Here is a 20305-nt window from a genome sequence, read left to right as displayed (position 1 = left end):
GAGAATTCAGGGACTTTCTAGAACTTTAGAAGGAATTCAAGGACTTTACAGAACTTTGGAAGGAGTCCAGGGTGTTTCTATAACATCCGAGCGAATTCAAGGAATTTCTGGAAATATGAGGGAATTCGAGAAGTACATAAAAATGTCGATGGAATTCAAACATTTTCTAGAAAACTCATGAGAATTCGAGAAATTTATCGAAACTTCGAGAAAATTCAAGGAATTTCTAAAAATTTCTAGAACTTTTCAATTCCTAATCATGTCGTATTGTGGTAGTTTATTAATAAATCCGGATTTGGCATTTTTCCTTCTTGATTTCTATCACTTTTGTAGTCTTACTGTTCTACTGAATAGATAGACGCATACAATCTTGGCACACTTTTTTCCATAAAAAATGTTTTTTTTTTATTTGATTTTTTTTCTTTGGATTGTTGAAAAATTAGATCGGTGCTCATAGGGGTGGAAATCGATGGGAACATGTTTAGACGCGTTGAGGTCACGGCGTCCAGATTGTAAGCTTTAAAATGATACAAACTTACGAAAAAAAAAATCCGGATCATTTCAACTTGTCATTCTCAGTAGTAAGTGACCGAGATTGGCGAATTTTTTTCCAGGAATTCCCCCCCGCCCTCCTGCCCGCCTTTCTTCCACGAAGAGCACGTGCACGTCCCCCCTTCACCCCTCGGCGGCATGCCTTTTGAAGAGGACGTCGGCGCGCTGGGGGGCCCCCTGGGGTGCAGGGTCTGATGCCCAAGGGTCACAGGAAGTGGGTGGTGGGTGGAAAAGGGGCGGTGGGTGGAACTGGTTGTCGGGTGGAAAATGGGGTGGCGGGTGGAAAGTGGGTGGTGGTAATAAGAAATTACATAACGTACAATTTATAGGATTACACAAATTTATATTCAGAAATTATTCTTATTGTCTAGGATACATAATTTTCTTAATTGTAAAGGGATGATGATGATAATGATTATTATTGTTATTATTATTATTATTATTATTATTATTATTGATCAGTTAATGAAGGTACATAATTTTTTCAGTGGAACGCTGATTACAATGTAAAATACCGTTGCCAGATAAACTCTGGAAAGGTTTACTTAAATTTTTACGATTACAATTTCGGTTTTGAGTAATTGTTTTGAACATTTTCATAATAATGCGATCGTTACGTTTTGTGTCTGAAGAAAATACTTTATGAAAGGATTGTAAAAACCGATCATTGAACAACCAATGAAGCACAGTAATGCAGTACTGGCCACAAACATCAGACGATATATCTTGGAGTCTTTTCTGGCTCCATTCATATACATGGGAATTTCGCTTAAGACGCTGAGCGATTCTTGTGTCGAAGGGCGGCATTCCGAAGCTGTCGAAATAGATTCCTCGTACATTTGAACCGAGGTAAATGGCAATCCAGTGGCTTCCTGCTTGGTTGTGGTTATCGGTGTTGATGATGTTGGCACAGGGCCGGGACCATGTCCAGGGGACACGATCAGCAGGGTAGACGCCTCCAATTGATGCATCGGTATACGGTAGTACCTTCAGGAGCTCAAGTGTATTCATAAGACGATGGTACGCAGGACAATTGTCGTGGCTTTGTGACCCGGGTAGAAACGGTTTATGGTGTGACACCTGCTCAGTTGTTTGGACGCAACTAACGTAATTGTGTGGTGAACCTCTATTAAATAGTTTAGTATTCTTTTTCAGCCACTGTAGTCGACAATAACTTGTCTTGTTGAGTCAATTTCCAACAAATTATCGTATTCAGCATATAACAGACATTTACATTTTGCTCTGTTGCTTTGTTGAATCGTACTTCAATACGAACACTCCCACTCTTTACGAGATTCCATTGACCGGCAGAACTTGCAGATAAATCGGGAGTCAGGTCAAAGGCGCATAAACAAAAGCCGTCGGAATATGCTAGATGAGAAATGTTATTTCTATGGTCACTAAAATGCGTTCCAGTCCCTGCAAATAAGGTATTAAAAGCTTCCACATCTAGGCACCCGTCAGAGGTAAAAATCGTTTGCAGGGGTTTCGTAGGTACTTGGCGTCTATCGACATTCAGGCATAAAAAGTTCATTTCAAAATTCTGGAAGTTGAAGGGGTTCTTCTTCCTCGCTACATTGGTACTGGCATTGTCGACAAATCCAAGTATAATTCTTTTAGGCAGTTGGCCTAAAATTGCGTTATCTATCGTCTCTCCCATAATTCCATTATGCAGAACAAAAGATTTAACCTCAACACGGGTCAAGGGATATTTTGCAGTTGTCTTTGCAAGCGTTTTAGCGTGAGCTATCAATATTCCAGGTCTCAAAATTTTCGCTCGAATTTTTATCATAGTGTGTGCCAAATCGATGTATTCTTCTCCATGGCCTGGGACGATGAATTCGATTGGGGCGTCGTCCGATAGAGCAGACACAGGATTATAATAAGCAAATTGAGAATTTTCAATACTTGTTTGCGTCGGGGGTATAGTAAACAGATTGTGACGTATTGAGATCGATCAATACGTCGATTTAATAAATAATTATAGTTATTATGGCCAAAGTGGTGGATGATGGGAACGGGAAACGAGGTTTCTCATTCCCTTCATCCAAGCATTGCTCAGCAGTCTCACGGGGTCCCATGGACACCAACGTAAGCAGTTCCACGGTTTTCTACAGGTCCAGTTCTGGGTGCTGAACTGTTTGACTGTGTAGGTTTCTGTCAAATGAAGGCACGGAACCGTGTTAGTGAAGAAGGACGTGGGATTGCTTAAGTAAGCATTTTGGGGTTTTGACGAGCTTGGGAGGGTCCCCTGGACTTCCCCAAGAGACACAGTACGTTCGGGAGCTGGACAGAGAAGATCTCTGAGCTCAGGCCTTCAGCCAATCATCAAGTCGAGTCAAAGTCCCGAAGTCGAATCGTATAATTAATAACGCGTATACCGACCCGAACCGTAACATCAAGTGTATCTTCAGTATAGACAATATAGCTAGAGTTTATATATATATATATATATATATATATATATATATATATATATATATATATATATATATATATATATATATATATNTATATTCGGGAGTATTATTTCGGCAACCCTCCACACATCTCTCCGATTGAGCGAACCCCCCGTGAGCTCACCGATACTAGCCGAATCGAAGTGAAACTATGAGTTTATTAAAGGAAAACTAAACTCATAACGTCACATTGGCACCCAACAGTTTTTAGGCACTCATTCAGGGAATCGAGTGTAAAAACAAGGAACTCGAAGGATTACAGTGATTTTATGTGATGTTAAAGTGAAAGTGAAGGATTGCAGTGAAGTGTTTAAGGTATACGCGTGTGCTGAAGAAATAGCAAAAGAAACCGACGGTTAAGACAAAGGCAAACGTCTCAATTTTCCGTTGTAACTGCACTCAATAAAAGAAAAAATAGATAGCTCTCGCATTGCCAGCGCGAGCGGAAGACTCCAGAGAAGTCAAAATTTCACCTGAGGACAGCTCGACGAGCCCATAAGACATCGGCCGCAGTGTGAGAAGCGGAGACAACTAGCTGAGTTCAGAAGCAGAGACAATGAGCAGAGACAACTGGCAGAAAAGTGTTAGCAGAGACAACTACCAGAGACAACTCGCCAAAAAGCTAGTAGCGGAGACAACTAGCAGAGAAGCGACGCACAGAGACAACGAAGGCGATTAAAACACTAACGAGAGGAAAGAGGATGCATTTGTGGCTCTTATTCGCCGTCTTTGGCTCTACGTAAGTACAGAAACAGCCTCAAAATTCCACCCACGCGTTCAGAGCGATCCTTGAGCAGTCGAAATACTCGACGAGACAAACGGAACGACGACTCGAGACCGTACCTCTCAAGATTAGAATTAGTTAGAATAGATATGGACAACACACAAGGTGTGACAACAGGGGTGCCGACGGTACCCGTGATTCCCACGACAATAACAAGCGGGGCACTATCAGCCTCGGGTACAACGAACACTACTGTGACGTTCACGAGTACCGGTGCGAGAATGAGCGCGGGTTTAGGAAATACCTCCCAACCACCCTTATATTATCCTCAGACATCGGGAATATTTTCAAATGTTAACATGTCAAACTTGAGATTAGGACAATTGACCTCAATGTATGGGGGAAATCCAGAATCCAGCAGGTTAAATTTGGGATTAGGACAAAATAACCCAGCGTTCGGCACAAATTATGGTATGGGACGATCAGAATTAGGCGCGAAGCACGCATTCGGTACAGACTACGAATTTGGTAGGCAAGGAATGGGACTCGGAAGTCCGATGTCAGGGTCAAATCTGGAATTTGCCAGGTCAAATCTCGGTCTTGATGGTTTAAACGCAACACGGAATGAATGTCGGGGCCGTAAGCCCAATTAATAGTTTTGGAGGCGTCAACACAAGACCGGAATTAAATCTGGGCATTGAAAGACAGGGATATGGACCAGGAATGGGATATGATCCAAGAATAGAAAATTTTTATGGAGAGGATCAAAGAGCGAGAAACGCCATTAGACCACTGCCAAAATAAGAAGTTGGGGACGATGTTGAAAGGTTCATCACCAGTTTAAAAATGTCACGTCGATTTTTGAGACCGGGAGATGAATTGAATTTTTTCCATCAAATATTACCAAAATTCGGCCCCAAGGCAAGATTGGCAGTGGAAAGTGCATCAACCAGCATCAATTCACTCGATGATCTTATACTGAAACTTCGTCTTTCATTTGGGACTAGAGAAAATTTACGCCAAATTCTTGCAAAAATGTCACGTTTGTATCAGCAATACGGGGAGTCAGTAACCGACTATGAAGCGCGCTTCAGGGCTCTCCAATTGAAAGCACAGAGACGACTTGACACGGACCCGACGGCTGATTACGGTATTACCATTCATGGTATTAAATTGAACATGAGGGAAGCATTCCTCGCAGGACTCAGAAGAGACATCAAGAACATGATGTTCCCTCTGACACCTACCTCTTTTGACGAAGCCGTCGGCGTTGCAGTGACAATCGAATCTAAATTGAAAGAGACCGAAGATTTTGAACAACTCAGAAATTGCACGCAAAAATAAAACAGTTGCAAGGGCAAGCGAAAATTAGAGCAAAGGAATCAATCGATGATGACGCCCTTGAAACTGATTTGAGGGCAATGAGCATTAAAGCCACAAATTCAGCCAAAGCCGACGGGCAGAGACGCGGTTTTCAGAGCAGTAAAGACAAATCAGATTATAAAGAGGCGAAACAATATGATAAGCGGGGGAAGAAACCAAACACCACTGATAACAATTGTTACAAGTGCTCCAAGCCCGGAAACTTCCCGCGAGAATGTAGAACCCCCTCACATTTAATAAAAAAGCAATTCCCCGGAAAAGTGGCTTTTGACGAAACCAAAGGAGAAATAAAAATTTAAACTAAGAATGAGTCTAGAAAAACTGCGCGATCTGGGACTCAAAGACATGGACGAGTCAAACCTGCAGAACACGGTAGTATATAAGACAGCCCATGTAAATTTCCGCGTAATGAACGTGCCCCCCACTCAGGTCCATTTAAAGGTTAATAAAATGGAAGGGGGGAAAGGTCAATTTTTTGTAGACACGGGGGCCGATGTAAACCTAGTGATAATGGATAAACTTAGCCCTAACGTAACTATAAATTGCGAAGAAATAATAATAATTAAAGGGGTTACACCGGGGAAATTGAAGACAGTAGGATACGTAACTCTGGACGTAGAGGGAGTCGAGGACAATTCCATGTTGTCGACTCAGATTTTTCCCTTATAGAAGATGGAATGCTAGGCAGGCCATTTCTAAAAAGTAGGGCAGTCAAAATTGACTATGGGGAAGATACGTTGACTATAGGGGAAGGAATACATACGTTTGTAAACACGGAGTCAATTTCTCTTCCGCCTAGAACAGTCAAATTAGTATACGTCAGGGTAAATAAATTCGACGCTGAGGTCGGATACCTCCCGCGAAGGGACATAAAAAAAGGGGTGTACTTCGGGGATGCGATAGTGAAGCCTAAACGAGGTGTAGCTTCATGTACGTCTACAATACCCGTGAAACCGAAGAGCGATTTAAGGTTCCATTTGTTGACCTGGAAGAGATAGAGTCAATCGCAACAGAGGCGGAAATTAAAACATTTGGGGAGACAGAGAGTTCAGATGATCAACAGCGCGAAATTAGAGCCAATAAAATTATTGAAGTCCTCAAACTGGAGGGTCTCGATGAGGAAGAGCAGGAAGAGGTAAAAGATCTTGTCCGATATAATTCGTGGGTCTATAAACTTGAGGAGAAATTGAAAGAAGCAAAAATACCAGGGTATCGAATTAAATTGAAAGATGATGATCCGGTGGTAGTGAGACAATGTCGCCTGCCCTTCCACATTCGAGATAAATTTAAAGAGCAAATAGATAAAATGTTAGAAGCACGTATCATTGAACCATCTGACTCACCATATAATTCTCCAGCATGGATGGTGGGGAAAAAACCAGGCGCCGACGGGGAGAAACGATGGCGCATGGTTGTCAATTTTCGTAAACTAAACGAAAAAATGGTCGCGGACGCGTACCCTTTACCCAACATAACGGGTATTCTTGATCAATTGGGGGGAATGAGGTACTTTTCGACGTTTGATCTGGTGTCGGATTTCCACCAAATCCCATTGGCACCCGAAAGCCGCCCCAAAACGGCATTCTCAACACCAGGGGGGCATTATCATTATTTAAGAATTCCAATGGGAATCGCGAATGGTCCACCGGCCTTTCAAAGGTCAATGGACGTAGTTCTCTCAGGCTTACAGGGTGCAGGATTATTTGTATATATGGATGATATCGTAGTCTATGGGAAAACACTTGATGATCATAGGGAAAAGTACAGATCTTTTGTTGATAGACTCCACAAAGTGCAAATGAGCCTGCAGCCTTCTAAGTGTGAATCCCTGAGGGAAGAAGCCACCTTCTTGGGACATTGCGTGAGCGAGGAAGGGATAAAGCCCAACCCCAAAACAATCGACCCCATTCTAAAATATCGGAGGCCAAAAGACAAAAAGGGCATTAGCCAATTTCTTGGTCTGGCCGGCTATTACCGTAAATTCATCGAAAATTTCGCGACGAAAGTACGCCCCCTAAACAAATTTTTGAACGAGGATGTTCCTTTTGAATGGGGGGAAATCCAGGAAAACGCTTTCGAATCGATGAGACGGGAAATTACGCAATATCCAATTCTAAGACACCCTGATTTTTCTCGGCCGTTTGTCGTCACAACGGACGTATCAGACTACGCAGTCGAAGCAATCCTAAGTCAAGGTAAAAAAAATAGGCGAAGACTTGCCTATAAGCTATGCGTCACGGGTGATGACAAAACCCGAGAAAAATTATACAACAACTAAAAAAGAGCTTCTCGCGATTATCTTTGCAATTCGACAATTTCGACCGTATTTATACGGAAAGAAATTTACTTTCGTAACAGATCATCAGCCACTCGTGTGGCTGAGATCCACTAAAGATCCGGGAGCCCAATTACGGCGATGGGCCAATGAATTGGAGGAGTACGACTATGAAATTAAATATGAACCGGGAAAATTAAATCTCAATGCGGACGCATTATCTCGTAACCCGATACTGGACGAAGTGGAAGAATCTACTCACGAGCAAATCATCGCTGTGACCAACGAAGGAAACTCACCTATGAAAAAGACAGAAATCGGAGATGCGATATGGTATGTTGTTATACCAAGTGGCGAAAGAATAGGTCCATGCGTAGTTGAAATGATGTGGCCTGATAATAAAGTCCAAGTCATGCGGGGTACGAGCCCCGATATCGTAAGGAAAGAGTGTATTGCCGCAGTGAACAACCCTCCACCGGATTGGGATCTCGCTCAGATGACGATAGATTTGTCCAATAATTACCCAGACATGGACGTCGGGGATCTGGTATGGTATAAAAATTTTTCACCTTATCAGACGCAGGGACCTCACGTAATCACCGCAGTGATTTCCCCTGACGTCATTAAGATAAAAAAAGGAAACACTACCACACATGTGCCTAAATGTCGAGTAGTGTCGGTAAACCAAGGACCGCAGGAGGTAGAAAGGACCAACAAACCACCCCCAGAAGCATCCGAGAGAAATCCGGAGGAGAAAGAGAATCCGATTCAGAAAAGGAAACGAGGACGTCCAAGAAGTAAAACAGTAAAAAGAAAGGCTGAAAAGAAAAAACGGGGGCGCTTTCGAAAAATTTCGGTCTCGTTCGACGAAACAACAACGGAGGAAGAAAAGCAAGTCTTCAAAAGGCCAAGAAGAAGCAGTCAATCGCCACCGAGACAAGATGAACCAATTTCGGACGAGGAACCGTCCGAGCCCGAAAGCGAAGCCAGTGGAAGTATGTTCGACCCCACCGAAGAGGCATTAATCCCATCGGATGATGAACAGATTTACCAGGATAACCCAGCAGAGCCAGGGGAGTCAGCTGATCCAGTCATTGACCCAGTGTCGTACGAGGAACGGATAGATCCCGGAGTGGGAGGAGAAGGAGATAGTGACCAGCGGTGTGAGGAGCAGTTGGAGAACGAAATCTCGGATGAATGGGAACCACTGATCCACTCCGATGACAGCGAGGGAGAAAACCCCCTGCCATCGGACGAAGATAATCCACAACACCAATTCTCAGAAGAATAAGGCAATGAAAATGTGGAATACTCCAAAACACGTTTGACAGCTGTAAAGGAAAATTTTGCATTTTTCCTTTCAGCAAACGGAGAGCTGAACAATGCCTGTCTAAGAATGGTGGTGGAAAAAGACTGGGTAAAACAGGAAGAACTAACTGCCGAAATACGTCGAACGGGAGAGGTCATCCAATTAGAAAAAGCTGGAAAAATCGGATTTGGATTAGTCATCAAGGAAAACGCAGAAGTTGACGTTCTAGGAGAAAATACGAAACTAGTCATCGAAGCCTTCATTGATCAACTGGACATCGAAAATCTACAAACAGTTAGAATGGCCCACGATTCCGACTCCCTAACGGAAAGATCAAGAAAAGTCATCCGAACACTACTGAAGGAAAAATTGAGGGGCACTGACACTCAAATAGTGTTATGTGCTCGACTTCTTGACGTACCAACAGCCGAGGATCGACTTACAATCGTAGAAGAAAAGCATACGTCAGCAGTAGGGGGACACAAGGGCATCACGAAAACACTGCACGCGGTAGCAATGCAATACTATTGGAAAAATATGGCCCAAACAGTCAGAGACTACGTGAACCTCTGCCTGATTTGTCAGAGAAAGAAATTAGTGCGTGAGAAAATCCGACATCCCATGATAATCACCGATACACCAATGGATGCCTTCGAAAAAGTCTCAATGGATATCTACGAGCCCTCAGGAAGAAGCAACAAGGGGTATCTGTACCTGCTAACCATGCACGACTGCTTGACAAAGTATACCCTTGCTGTACCGCTGAGATGTGAGAGGGCGGAAGACGTGGCGCGAGTCATAACGCGGAGATTAATATGCACTTTTGGCGCGCCCCAGGCACTCTTGTCAGATCGAAGCACAAATTTTACAAGCGCGATCACCGCGGAATTCTGTAAATTGTTCCGGATTCGCCAATGTTTGACAACTGCGTATCACCCTCAGTCGAACAGATCTCTCGAGCGAAATCACCATATCCTGACCGAATTCCTGAAAACGCAAATCGCAGATAGTGGAGATTGGGATAAATGGATAGACATGGCGATGTTCGCGTATAACACTAGCGTACACGAAAGCACGGGTTATACGCCTCACGAGCTAGTTTTCGGGGTAAAACCGCGAATACCTTCGGCAAGATCACTTGAGGGAATAGGGGGTAAACCATACCGCGTATTCTTTCAAGAATTAATAGAGGGATTGAGAAAAGTACGTGAGAAAGCTCGGATAAAGTTAATCAAATCAAAAGAAAAATCCAAAAGGTATTATGACAGGAAGGTGAAAGAAACACCTTTAGGGGTAGGAAATGATGTTTGGCTTTTAAAGGAACCAAAAACCGGCAAGAGAGACGATGACTGCAAAGGACCATATCGTATCATCGAAATCCTCGAAAATAATAACGTAAAAATCCAGACGGAGAGAGGGCTGAAAATAGTACTCCGGAAGGCGACATGTCCGCCAGAAAATCAGGACTAATTTAATAATTGCCCAGGGACCGCGAAAAGGGGAGAGAAAAAAAACACAACTTTCATCCCTTCTCAACCTTTATATTTTCTCTTAGTCAAAGTACAAATTTTTTTTTATGGTACACAAGAGAGAAATCCGTTGAGAAGGAAAGCTGACACCCCTCTTTCGTGGTGACGCACGATCCGCCATCGTTGAGGTCAGCGAAACGGGCCCTAGACAGAAGAACAGGAGGTTATATTCAAGAATAACTCTCATTGTTTTTTTCAAAAAATACCGAGAGGGTACAAGGAAGGCGTTTCCCTTATTATTGAAAAATAATAAATGGAGAGACGAGCTTACCTAAACATCCCCACGTACCCACTCGAAATACTCGTACCAGTCGAGATCGTCGATGATCTCATCCCCGAGGGTAGAATCCCCGGTAAGACACCTCAAATATTCGAGAGGATCGTCTCCATATTGGAACATGCGAGGAGCCTAGAAAACATTTTTTTTGCTCCCATTAGCAATCATAAATTAAAATGAAAGACGAAAAATCCAACGGTTGAAATAACTTACCACCGGGCAGGGAGCCTCGAGGAAAAACCTCGGCAAACAGATATCGGCCGACAACAGTAAGCGGAGGTTCCTCAATCGAGCAGCATTGCGTGCACGAGCTGAATGGAGAATATAAAATACCCGATCCCAACAATCATCGAAGAGAAGCTCGAAGAGGGTACAGGCTCGAGAATCCGACAGCAAAGGGGCGTTACAATGATGCTCCAAAGCAAGAGTGAGCCACAATTCGGTAAGCTCTTGGACCCTGTCCCATGAGACAGGCTAGAAAATGAGATCAGATACCGCAAAGTCCGAAGAAAATTTTTTTTATGATGAAAGTCGCAACTTACTGATTCAACTACAGGCACAACGAGACTCTCGCCTCCCTGACGACGCAGCCAAAAAGGAGTACCAGTTGCCTGACAAGCATAACGCTGACCGTCAAGAAGATCATTCAACCCAAGCCTGAAATGCTGGTTAGAGCGCATGGCAGGCAGAGTCAAGGCCTGGCGATAATCAACAATGTCCCAAGGAGTTTTAGGATGAGGAGTCGTAAACGTCGACTGCAGCCCCGGATGGTACAAATCTAGACCATTACGGACCAGATAATTCACGAAAGGAACAACTTCCATCAGTTCCTCAAGTACCCTCACCCGGGGATCGTCTTCTGCGAGAGGCATAATGGAGAAATCGGAACTAACAGCACCAACAGTGATAAAAGTCACACTCAACTCCCGATGAGCAACTGAACAAACTACGTCAAAAGGAAACGAGGTACCGAGAGAAAAATACAACGTTGCTCTCCAGAGCGATAGACAGAAACTAAATACCTTACGAGAAAAAAAAACGTAGGGACAGGACAGAGGATGGATACGAGAGGATAAATTTTTTTCAAATAAAATTCTCGGTCTTTAATTAGCAATATATTTTTCTTCTCTTCATATAAAATATATATAAAATAACATATATAAAAAGATATATAATAAAAAAAAATACATAAATATATAGAAAAAAAGAAAATGTCCTTCAACTGGAGAGGTTCCTCGGCGTTCTGAAAACAAATTTTTTTTTCGTTTAGTTCCCCTTTTCCTACTTCTTCTCTCTCTCGTCTTCAAAAAAAAAAAAAAAACGAACGTAGTAATACATACACAAAAGATGCTCAACCCAAAAGAGCATGAGAAAGGCACGGAGCACATCCGTCCTGAGGGCCTCCGAGGCCGATCGAGGTCTGGGACCTGGGCCGAGTCGAATGTCGTCCCCATCCCGACCTACGGCGAGTTTTGGAGCCCCTAGGACGCCCAGCACCCCTCCGAGCTCCACTCCAATTGGAGGTCCTAATAGGTTTGGGGATGGTCCCAAACAGGACGTCAAGGGCTCGACGCTCGATGATGGGCCAGTGGAGCTCGAGACGGTCAATGTAAAGATGCGGGAGATTCCCGACCGAAGCATGGTCTGCCGTACCACATCACATGCCTCCGTAAAACAAATACCCCGGCCGTCGAACCACTCCTGGACCGGGGGATCAATTACAATATGGTCCGAATTTCCCGGCCTGAAACGGCGAGACCTCCGGGCACTCTGCCGTCCCCCATGGAACATAGGGCCCCCATAGGCCTCCAAAAATTCGGAATTTCCTGACATATAATGATTAATTGAAATCCACAGAATGATTTTAAATCATTATCCAAATTTAATTTGAAAAAAAAAACAAGAGATGAAGAAAGATGAGAGAATAGAAATAACATTTTAATCAATAAGATTAAAATACCGTTATCAATACGAGGCGCGGTCTCGGGAGAATCCTCGCTGAGGCCAACACCGAATCCATTCTGGCCCCCTTCGGCAACGTGTCCGGAGGCTGATGGAAGGGAGGTCTCCTCTGTAGACGACATTATTTTTTTGAAATCCTGGAAGATATAATTAATTTATACCTTTTTTTTCTCTATTAAAACAAAATCCATTGACATTTTTATTCTCCCTCCCAAAAATGATTGTTCATTAATTAGTAATTCCCTTAGCAGTCGTGTTCTCAGTTTTTGATAGATAATTTTGAAACACGCATTTAGGGAGAATTGAAATGAAAAATATTTCACTATTCTTTCCCATTTAATTAATTAATCAATTAATTGTATATTGGGATCGAATCAGGAAACGAGATGAGATATTTAGTCATAACAAAAAAAAATGTGTTCTGAAGAAATTTGTCGCATTAACTCTTTTGATGACATACACTCGTTTTCCTCTCAAATTATCCAGAAATCAATTCGAATGAATACTTTGAATACGTAAAATGGCGCCATGAAAAAAAATTATTAAATACTTACTGTGATTTATCCAACCTTTGGGAACAAACACTTTGCACCAAACGCGGTAACGCACTGTGTAAGGAAGTACAGCACAATGAAAGAAAAAGAAAGCCCTTATCTTTGTTGCGACTGCACGAGAGCTACCGGATTCGAATTCCGACGCGAGGCCGCCACCAAGGCAACAAACGTGGCTTATAGCAGAGTAGTGGAGGGGGACCGCTCAACACCGCGCGAGAGCAATGTTAGACGAAGGCGATAGCACCAGGCACCGTCCCGTCTCTCTCTCCCGCGCGCCAACGAGGAGGGGTAGCCAAATAAACGCGCGGGAATACGAAACAACTGAGCGTAGAAGCGACATACTTAAATTAAAGAAAGCCTGACTACGGGGGGCGGAATATCCGCTAGAAAATTGAGAAAAAAAAGAAAAAAAAACTTCAAACGGAATCTTTTATTATTGTCTCGATAATTTCTTGTTTTCAATCAATTCTTTTCGTACTAAGATTTGATTGCAAATAAGAAGGGGGAGAATGATGAGATAATAAAAGATAGAATCCGATTATGAACTCGTAGAAAAAAAAATATAATAGTAACAAATAGATATTTCATGGTGTTTCAGGCTCACCTGGGAGCCCCGAAATTCCAGGCGTACAAATAACCCGTATAGAAGATGGGAATGGAATGCTCTCAACGAAATATGTAGATTTACGCATATACCACACAGTGTGGAAAATGGTAACTCATATAGATTTGACAGGATTCCTGAATAAAAGGCAGACCTTCATCAGCCATTGGTTCGTAATGAAGGAAGTATGCACCCAGATTGGACCAAATTGCAATTTCGAACCACAACTGACCCAAGCACTGAACAGAATTAGCGGAATGGACGATACCCATCAACACATGCGTGACCTTATGTTAGAAAAGAAAGGGCGAGAAGAACGTGCAGTCCTAGGGTTTGTGGGAAAAATTAGTAAAATACTCTTTGGTTCAATGGACGAAGACGACGCCGAGTATTATGACAAATGTATTGGACAATTGCAAAATACAAGTAGAGAAACCCTGAACTTCTTGGCGAATCAAACACCCATTATTCGATCGGAATTTGAGACAATTCACTCGGACCTCCGGGCGATAAACGAGACGGTTTTTACTCTGAAAAACGCGATCGGAAATCAGTTCCAAATAATGGCAGAGAAAATGGACATAATAAAGTATAATAGTGAGATGGAAGTGGTACTGGCAGTTTTCGAGACGCAGTTAAGCGAATATGAGGTAGATACCCAACTACTCATAAATGCAATATTGTTTGCGAAACGAGGCCAGTTACACCCTTCAATTATGTCACCCCAAAATATTATTAAAGCGGCGTCAGAAGTATTAAGAACTAATAGGGGTATGGAATTTCCAACGCCCTTAGAAATATCTTACATGACGGAACTACTCAAATTGACAGATTTAACCGCGTATCTCCATAAAGAAAAAGTAGTTTTTATACTAACAATACCATTAGTCGAATTGACGAGATATACGGTTTATAAACACATTGCTTTGAAAATGAAAGTCGGGAATACAACCATGCCCTTAGTCGCCTTCATAACCCCTAGTCATCCCTACACGGCTATCTCGGAACGAATTAATACATATTTTAAATTAAGTAACGACTATGTCAAGTGCTGCAAAAAAGGATCTGTGGAACTCTTATGCAGAACAACACGTCCAATATATGAAGTAAATAATAATAGAGATTGCGAGGTACAAATGATCACCAATTCCAAATTTAAGGGCTCTGAGATATGCGATGTACGGATGAAACCAATGAGTCAGACCTACTGGGCACAGATAGAAAATTCCAATTCCTGGATATTCTCTGTCGTAACGGAAGACGAACTGAGAGTAAGTTGTTCACGAAAAGAACCGGTTTCCGTCAGTATTTCAGGAACAGGAAAGATACTGCTCTCACCGGAATGCGAAGCCCGGTCTCGACAGGTCACCCTCGTTCCATTCATAGAAATAATGACCGAGTTTGACACTAAATTCACGAATAAAGCCGCGGTAGATATTCCCAAACTAATAAACGAGACTTTGCGTGGAACCGGAGAGGGAAACTTGACAGAATTAATAGACGACGCAACCTTTCCACTGACAGTACTGACAGGGCCGAACGACGAAGAGAATATGAGACGAGACAGTTTAGGGCTACAGACGATCATTAATAAAGCCAAGGCCTTAAGTAAACAAAAACAGACTAGTAGGCGGTTACAGAGATTAGAAAATGGACTAGGATTGGTGGGAATTTCATTTGGAATTTTCGGTATAATAGCAGGAATAATCTGGAAATTTTCCTTATGGTCAAGGGTCGCTATGTTGTGTCGGGTGCTTGGGGTCTGTTCAGGTACTAGAAGGACCCATCAAAGATCAGCCAGAACACCATCACCCGAGAGAGCGGTGCAAACGCACTCAAATCATCAGGCAACTCAGGAAGTATACATCCCGATGAGGTCAATAGTGAGAGAGACGAGGCCCGCTCCCACGGCCACTATTACCGAAATCCTGGAACCAGAAAGACCCTCGGGAATGCTGAATTGCGCCTACTCGGTCGACACATTGGCCTCCGTAGGGGACGTGGGACCTCTGATTCCTCAGAACCAACTGGTCCCTGTCCAGAACTATCATCGTAGGCCCATGCCCGGGGCTCATTTGGGTCGAACCACGCCTGAAGGATGGCACATGGTAGAGCCACACTGGGGTAGCCAAACGATGGTTCCCCAATACTCAGCAAGGAGAGACTTGGGCGGGTGGTAACTTAACGCTCAACAAACCAGAAGACCACCGCCAGAACCAAGGACAGGTTTATTTTTGAAAATCATGTATTGAATCGTCCCAATAACCATGTAACCAATTGAAACTGTTATGTAAGGGTTCGGTCGATAGGTTCAGGATTAAGAAACTAATTAATGAGATAATTAAGTCAGGCAACTTAATTGCGTCTGCAAATATTATTACTCATAAAGCAGGGATTTTAGCCCTTATGGTCGGGAATTGATAGCCCTTCCGGCATAAGACAGGCCGAAAATGATTTGAGATCAATCTTGAGAATTTTGTTACTATTGTAGCCAAAAGGATAACAATAGTTTTGTTAGGGGAGTGTGACGTATTGAGATCGATCAATACGTCGATTTAATAAATAATTATAGTTATTATGGCCAAAGTGGTGGATGATGAGAACGGGAAACGAGGTTTCTCATTCCCTTCATCCAAGCATTGCTCAGCAGTTCCACGGTTTTCTACAGGTCCAGTTCAGGGTGCTGAACTGTTTGACTGTGTAGGTTTCTGTCAAATGAAGGCACGGAACCGTGTTAGTGAAGAAGACCGTGGGATTGCGAAAGTAAGCATTTTGGGGCTTTGACGAGCTTGGGAGGGTCCCCTGGACTTCCCCAAGAGACAGAATACGTTCGGGAGCTGGACAGAGAAGATGTCTGAGCTCAGGCCTTCAGCCAATCATCAAGTCGAGTCAAAGTCCCGAAGTCGAATCGTATAATTAATAACGCGTATACCGACCCGAACCGTAACATCAAGTGTATCTTCAGTATAGACAATATAGCTAGAGTTTATATATATATATATATATATATATATATATATATATATATATATATATATATATATATATATATATATATATATNTATATATATATATATATATATATATATTCGGGAGTATTATTTCGGCAACCCTCCACACATCTCTCTGTTTGAGCGAACCCCCCGTGAGCTCACCGATACTAGCCGAATCGGAGTGAAACTATGAGTTTATTAAAGGAAAACTAAACTCATAACGTCACAAGATCCAACTCCGATTTCACGCACTCGGAAGAGTGCGAATGTAGAAACGACATGATGATTAATTGAAGACATCGTATAAATCGCGAGTCTTCCTCTTGGATTTTTTTTTCACTTTATTCCTTTTTTCTTATTTTTTGGAATATTTCTCTTCTTTTTATTCTTTCTCGTTTTGGAGGTCTTGGCAGATCCGCGTCCAGTGAGCTTATGAGATGCGAGGCGTTTACGCTTCCTCTTATATCCTGATCCACGCATCATGGACCCAATTTTTCCTGTGCCTTCCTTTTCAATTTTAATCCCGACTCTGCTAGTCGATCCTCCAGCGCCACCTTTAAGGGTTTTCCGTTTGTCTCTACATAGTCCACAACGTTAATTCCCGCGTTGAGAGCTTCTTTACCGACTGCTCGAGCCGCACTGCCGAGGAAGGGTAGAATTCGACGAAAGAGGCCCCCGAGGAAAGCCCCAATTCCATGGCCCCTTTGATATGGGTTCCCAACATAGACCCGTCCGCAATTATTGTATCTCTCCACTGACCCTCCACCAGCCTGGTTCGCGTAATATGCAATGTAAGGACTCATTTCGCTCGTTAATCAATTCTCTTGAAATGAAGTATTACGTTCAAAGGTCCGGACTCGAATGGTATCATTTCACCACCATTGCACCTTATATCTATTTCAATTGTGCGAAACGAGTATCTCATGAACGGAATATAATGAGGATTTGAAAAAGTAGCATAGTGTGTGGCTCCATATGTATAACTAGAAGCATTGAATGGTACCACTCTTAAAAGAGATGACTGCACATCACCTGTTACATAGTGTACACAAAGGTCACTATAGATGAACAAGCTTTCAGGTAAACCCCTCGCCAAAATGGCAGGTAGATATCCCTCACAATACGGCTTTGCGTTCGTGAAACTGTGCACGCGCCTTTCAAACCCGAACATATCAGCCAATTTATCTGAAAAGTCTAATGCGTGCACCGTGCTACCGCATGTTTTGGAGGTGCAATGTCTTCCAATTTTCACAAAGCCTTGTTGGCTAGAATACTCAAATTTTATATGATCCTTCAAGGGTGCAAAGTTATTCACGAAACCCACGAGATCGGTCAGATCCTTGAAAACCGCAGTAGGTAAAAAAAATGTTTGTGGCAGATTTGCCTTGCCCTTATTGTCTTTTCCGCTACTAACAAAGTTGATTGAGGCATCTTTCCTATCACGTATATGTAAAACATTACAAGGAAACTGTATTTCACTCAGGCCCGCAACCCATTCTCCTTCCAACTCAACTTGTTTCGGGAGCAATCTTATATATTTTGATGCTGTAATATCGGGATGATAGTCCATGCTGCTGTTGCTTGAAAGTACCATATAAAATTCGTTCTTCATTAATTTTTTTCCAATGACGTGCAGCTCTGACGCAGGCATCCACGAATCAAATTTATCAGGATATCCCTCCCAATGAACAAGAATTTGTTTATTTTTTCCTTTTCCTTTAGAGCGTATGACCCGTTCAACTACGAATTTATCCTTGTCCGTTTGTTTATTGACAAGCACCAACTCTGGCTCGTAAAAAAATCCTTCAATTTATTCATCAGCTAAATCTTTCAGCTCGTATATTGGTAATGATTGTTTGAGAACTGCTTTCGTTATTTGGAGTATTTCTTTACTCCAATTAGTCTCATATCCTTTCTCAAAGATGCCTTTCGCTCGACTGATGTGCACATAGTCCCCAACTTTGTATTTAAAGGTTTCTGTACGAGATTTCTCTGACTTGTACCGATTTTGTATATTACATCATGCATATGGGGCATTATCGATATTAACAGCCGCAGGTGCCATTTTTATTGATGAATGTCTCGAGTTGTTATAAGAGTCGACAATTTGTTCCAACACATCCATATATTTACATGTTCGACTATATGTAAAGTAACGCCACATGCGCTCCTTTAATGTCCGATTGAAACGTTCCACGATTGCGGCTTTTATGTCAGGATTACCCGCAACACAAAATTGAATTTTTTTATCGGAGAAAAATTTTTGGACACTGCTAGCCATAAACTCTTTTCCCTTGTCAGTTTGTATACAAACAGGCACACGACCACCGCTCCTTCCCATTATACGTTTAAAGCCCTCGAGTACCTGCAGTGCCGACTTGTTCTTCAATGGTTCAACCCAGGCAAACTTGCTTAAAACGTCAATGACCACAAGTAAATATGAAATACCATCATTGTATGTCTTTAGTGATCTCAACTCAAACAAATCAGCCTTCCATACATCATTAATGTTTGTCACTGTATAATGTAACTATGGAAATTTACGTCTGATAGGTCTGTGGAGTGTATAAGTATTCTGGGCATTAAGCCAGTTTTTTATTCAATTTTCAGGTATTTCTTTTTCATGCTTTGACAAAATATTTCTAGCCCCCGTATATGCTTCCTGCTCTGGAGGGCTAAAATATGTCCCCGATAGTTTTCTTCGTTTAAAATGGAAGCCATGATGATAGTTCTGAGTCCTCCACTTTATAAGGAGGGTTTATGTGAGCTTTTGTCAAGTTTTTACGCGTACGATGTACAAGAGAGGTGCGTGGTGTATCACCTTTCCCTGTATGACGCTCATCTATAAAGTCCTCGTCCTCCGAAATTTCAGATTCTTTTCGAAGTTTAATATCTGGTAGTGCAGGTGGGGGTCGATGAAATTTAGGATTCCCCAGAAACTCTCGAGGTGTGTTTTAGACTTTGAAGATATATCGCAAAATGTTCCCATCCTTTAGCTGAATATGTTTTCCGTGCTCTGACCACATCTTGTATCAGATCCACAATATTAACGCCAGTTAATGATGTCCCATTACACTTGAGTCTTTTATTAGGGTCAATGGCGTCAATATATTCAAATATACCTGAGGCTTTTCTTTGCTATACTGCAGTTACAGTAGCCACAATAGCATTTGGATCGTATCGTTCGCCAGACCCCATCTCGTCGGGGGTCTCCATTTCTTGCACAGGTACTTCACTCTGCTCTGTATAAAACAAATACCTTCTCAGAACGTCATTATACAATAACCATTTTTCATGATAGTAGACAGACAAAGCCGATCCTGGATATTACTTCGGAATCGGGCCGTTAGATAGCGCGGTGGTCACGACGGGTCAGATGGGGAGTCTGATCATGTCTCTTGCAGCGGGTGGTGGATGGCGGGGGGGGGGATATCACATGGTTACGGAATATGGCGGGTATACAACACTTCTTGAAGCAGTGTCGACTGCAAAATAATCTCGCTGGACCGAGCAAAGGCTTTTGGGAAAAATGCTTTGGCTCGGGGGTGGGGAGGGGGGGGGGCGTTGACTCAACGAGAATGATGTCGCTGGACCGAGATGAGGCATGGGGTAAGGCTGTGATCTCACGGCGGATATTCGATGGTTGCGTCTTACGGCGGGTGTCAAGGTCGCGCATTTAATCA

The sequence above is a fragment of the Diachasma alloeum genome, unplaced genomic scaffold (assembly GCF_001412515.2).
Source record: "Diachasma alloeum isolate Michigan unplaced genomic scaffold, Dall2.0 Dall_scaffold_00750, whole genome shotgun sequence".
NCBI lineage: Eukaryota > Metazoa > Arthropoda > Insecta > Hymenoptera > Braconidae > Diachasma > Diachasma alloeum.
Note: the sequence above shows the minus strand (reverse complement) of the source record.